The following is a 4,900-nucleotide window of genomic DNA, read 5'->3' as shown; positions in this document are numbered from 1 at the left end:
TTTGGTTCTCAAGTGTTTCGTTACTTGCATTTTAGCCCATCACAGTATGTATGTAGGTGTGCCTCCACCATGTAAGCTAGAAACCCAAAACTACAAATTATCTTCAACATTTTTTACTGCATATGGACGTGTTTGGTATGTATTATGCTTCTTTCTAAACTTGTATAAAGTGTTGCTGTTTGAAAATTCTTTTTTTTTTTTTAGATAAAAATTTGTTAGATATGTTTGGTATTAGATTCTTGGAATGTTATTTGTTTTTTGTCACAAAATTAAAGACCAAGTCAGCATTGATACAAAAGGTATTAGAAATTATAACAATGATCTAAAATATGGAACAAAGAAAAATATTCCAACATTAAAGAATGAATAATAATGTGGTTGGAGAGGCTCATGGTTAGATTTGATTGATACATATGAAAGAATAATATGGGCTGCTCTCTGAATTCGATGTTATAATTTTCTATTGTCAATACCCTCAGGATATGTCATGTGTGCCACTTGGAACTTAATGGAAATCAGTCCCCCTGAATTTATTTAGCTGTTAGTGTTATATACTAGGAAATGAGTTTTTTTTAGCGGATTGTAGCTATAGGTATACATGTAGCTGTTAGTGTATGTATTATTATCATGACTTTTTTTCCCTTTGTTGATACACGTATAAACAATGAAGCTTTAGCATGCAAAGACACTAGAAGTTCAAAGGCCTGCTTTCCAACGAGAGGATTGATGCTCACTTGATAATGCATATTTTATGGAACCATGTCATTGCAGCTGACAAATTGGAAGTTGAAGAATTTTGAGATGTTTGAATTTGTAGTGTAATCTGTTTGGCACTGGGTTATATCCAAACTTGGTATTTTGCTGTTCGCAGTGGTTTGAGAATTATTGTATCCAACCTTGGTGTAATTATTTTGATTTTAAGAATAGATGGATGTGAATGCGTAGGCGAATTATGGGTTACAGATGAGTTGGAGATTTATTTTCCAGTTGATTGTAGTTTTGAATGTTAGAGTTGATGGATGTAATTTTTCTTGTACACGTTGTGGATTACTTCTACAGATTTGATGAATGTAATTTTTCTTGTAATGTATTGCTTATGCTAGGTGCTGAAAGTGATTGAATACATCTTGTTTTACCTCTCCCACCATACCAAGATGATTCAGGTGCTAGAAGCCTAAAACTTGGTTGTCGCTCGTTAATTTTCTTTTTATGAGCAATAATTGTAGGTGCTAGATTCCAATACTAATAAGTTATAACCAGCAGGCAAGTGCCTTGTGATTTTATTTGCATCAGTGGAGTTGCTAATTCATGTCTTTGTCTCGACCAATTATTGAATAAATTATAAAAGCATAGTTTAAAAAGAAAAAAACTATTTAGATATTTATATAGTTGTATGATGAAAGAAGTTTTCCGCTGCAAAATTGTATTCTGCAGTGATGTTACTAACTGGTGGTAACTTCGGCTTGCCAGTTTGCATTTGCTGTCTTAGACCAGACAAATTGCCATTTGCAAGTATTTGGGATGGGAGAAATCTTTCCAAATGCAAACTCAGTCATAAGAAAATTATCTCAAACATGATTAAATATAGGAATTTATTTGTAAATCTTTCGCCATTTAAATAACCACCTATCCTGTGTAAATAGGTGATGGTGTATATGGGTTTAGATTAATAAGTAGCCATAATTCTTCGCATACAGCATATAGCATACATGTTATGATCCGAACAATCTATTTACATTTCAAGCTAACACAAATTGAGACCAAGAACTTCATCTTTGCGATCTACACAATAAGCATGCAGGAGAAGCCGGCATTGGAATTTCAATCAACTTGACCTCACCTATTATTTTGATTCATTCCCACTGCCTGTAGTTTTATCTACAATTTTAAACTACAGTGCAGTACTTGGGGCCTGTAATTTCTCCTCACTAATGCAGTGTAAGTTCCATCCTGGCCTCGTAATATAACAGCAACACTGTGCACTTTTGACTATTGAAAGCCTATGTGCTATGACAAGAACAGTCCTTCCCCTCATCAGAGAATCCATGACATCCTATATATTATAGTATGAGAAGAGGTAAATTGATATGTTTAACAAATTAATGAAGTAGAATTTCATGGTAGTCGAAATAAGGAAAATTCTGTATATCTAAAATTTTATTTTTTGATTCTTCTTTCATTCACCCCTCCCCCTTTTCTCATCTTCTAGCATGAATGGGAATGAATTGAACCCTCATTCTTAATCATTCTTGCTACATGCTGCTTGTCAGTATATGCTATGGAATCTAACATTTTAAAAATAAGTTGCAACAATTATGAAGTCTCTTATCAAGGGAGGGTGATGAATCATTCTGAAAATTGAAGTAATTTCACGGTCCTGTTTTGCTATTTTTTATATTGCCTCAATTAATTGAGTAGGCCGTGGATCATGCAGCAGTATCCAACAATATAAAGAACGAAACAAGTATCAAACAAATAGAAAAGAACCACCCTTTGACGAGATGTCGGCCAGAAGGTAAGAACAAGGTAAATATAAAGGTTAAAAATTTATCCTTATGCTTATAACTGAACACTCAAGCCAATATATCAGCACCAAAAAATTGGCATTTTCTGCAGCAATCAATAAGTAACCTGAAAACATCCACACCAAAACACCTCCCCCCTTCTTCACAGAGCAAACTTACTAATAAAAATGCAATGAAAAGAATATAAACGAAAAATGTAGAGTTTTAAAGTCACGACTCGGAGTTTTAAAGTCCATTTACAAGATACCAAAACACATGCACACTCTTGAAAAATGTAGAGATCTTACTATACCAAACTCTTTGAAGCCGTCATTAAATTTAAATTACAAAATTGAGAAAATATATCATCACTTCCAAAGCATCCAAACAAAACACCCAAAGATTAGTCTAACTCTTCAGACCAAACAATTACACCAACCTCTAAAATGTGAACTTTTCATCAACTCCTACATTTGTTCAACATATAATTTAAGCTCTAAATCTCCGATCACCAAAATTTTCCTCATTTCTCGCCTAACAAATAAACCAACAAAAGGAAGAGAGACATCTAGGCCACCTTAAAATTAAATATTTTCCATTCACGACATGCAAATGATAATGTTATTGATGATGGTGATAATCTAAACAGCCCTCTTTCGATCGTTAATTAGGCTTCACTTATTAAAATATTAATATACTCCATCCTGCCGTAACCAGAATTTTCCCTTAGTTTCTTAGCTACCAAACAACCCACATGGTGTATCACAGACTATATATTGACAGACTTCACTAAAGGTAAACCTTTTCCAGTTTCCACATCTAAATAACCATGAATCCAAGCTCCAACAAATCTTACCGCCAAATTTCCCCCCCTTTTTCAACAACCATAAAAACCCGAAAAAAAAAAAGGAAAAGAAGCGATACTCAGCCTACATAGTCACATAAAAGTAAACCCTCTCCAATTCGTGTAATTTATTTTGGAAAAAATGCCTAATGTGTGTTACCGTGATGTGAGGAGGCAGATCTGTATGGAGTGAGCGTTGGTGTTCAACATCTGGAGTTTGCAAAAGAGGCTAAACACACCGCATGGATTTTGAGAGCGAGATCGAGGGTCGTGGTTGAGAAACGGGAAGGGGCTGGGGTGAGAGGTGAGGACGAAATCTTCTAAGGTTTCATGGGTGAGATACATGAAGGGGCTGGGTTGAGGGGGAGTGATTTGTTGCTGGGGTGCTGGCTGTAATGGATCTAACTAGTGTAATAGAGAAAATAGCACAACTGTATTGAAATGTTCTTGTAAAATTCATAGAAACTGATACGCTCTCTTCGAGGGGAGCTCCTCCATGAAAAACAGAAATAACAAAAGGTTCTTATCTTCTAGATCATTCCTCATTCGGTTATTGCTCTAGATATACTAAAAATGTAAAAAGACTGAATTGCCCTCAGGCTAATAGAATACAAAAGAAAGGAAGGAAAAATTAAAGTATCATCCGATAGGCTCATTCAAGGCCCACGACAAGAATCCAGAATCTGTTGATGCTTGGCCCGTGTTTCAAACCCAGCCCATGTAAAGATCCTACTCAATTCATTAGTTCTCTGTCTGAACCCTAAGTGTCGACTTCATGACTTCATCCCTTACTCCTTTTCGTCTGTTCTGTTCTGTGCGAAATGGTGTGTAACACTGGCTGGGGTAGGCATCTGCATTCGGGAGATTTGGGAGAAGATGTCGTTTGCTTGTTTTCTTGGTTATGAGAAAGAGGGAGAAGTAAGGAGCTGAGTGAGAGAAACTCAAGCCAGGGAAGTCTGAGAGAAGTGGGACGGAACCGCGATGTGGGTGAAGGACCGGGTTCGCCACATCAGGAATGTGGTGTGCGATCCGTGGACAGAAGGCTGGGTAGACTTTTTCTTTAGGTAAACAAGATTCTATCCAGAGATCAATGATACACCACAACTTTTTTATAATTATTTTTTATAATTAAAATATTTATGTAAAGTAATAATGATATGCTACAATTGGAGCACGTAAGATAGCTTTCCATGCCCACATACCGGCATATACTCTAAAAATAGGAAAGAAAAAAAAAAGGATGTTTGCTGCCAACAAAAGATAAGATAGGGCTATCCCATGGGTACGTAGCAGTGGTCTTCATGTACCGATTTAAATATTTATCTGGTATTGTACTTTTTTATTTTTTTGAAAGGGGTCTTGTATTAATATCATTAAATCATAGTTTAAATACAAAGTAGATTAGAAGTAAAAGTTGTGGTACAACCACTGATGCTAAGAGCATCCTTGCTTAAGGCATGAGCAATTTCATTATTTGCTCTAATAGTATGCCTTGCTAACCATGAGGTAAATGAGTTGGGAGTGTCTCTATTATCTCCAATGAGCTGGCCTA

General features: G+C 35.7%; 1 long non-coding RNA gene across 1 annotated transcript; it reads right to left on the bottom strand.

Annotated features, from left to right (window-relative positions):
• Positions 1-1,575: 1,575 nt before the first annotated feature.
• Positions 1,576-3,871, bottom strand: LOC122317442. Its single transcript, XR_006244474.1, has 2 exons — positions 3,509-3,871; positions 1,576-2,053 (listed from the first exon to the last, which is right to left on the bottom strand). It is a non-coding gene; the product is annotated as an uncharacterized LOC122317442 (long non-coding RNA).
• Between the last annotated feature and the right edge of the window lie 1,029 nt (positions 3,872-4,900).

Source organism: Carya illinoinensis, chromosome 7 (genome assembly GCF_018687715.1).
Source record: "Carya illinoinensis cultivar Pawnee chromosome 7, C.illinoinensisPawnee_v1, whole genome shotgun sequence".
Classification (NCBI taxonomy): Eukaryota; Viridiplantae; Streptophyta; class Magnoliopsida; order Fagales; family Juglandaceae; genus Carya; species Carya illinoinensis.
The sequence above is the reverse complement of the archived record's forward strand: the minus strand, read 5'-3'. Positions and strand labels throughout refer to the sequence as shown.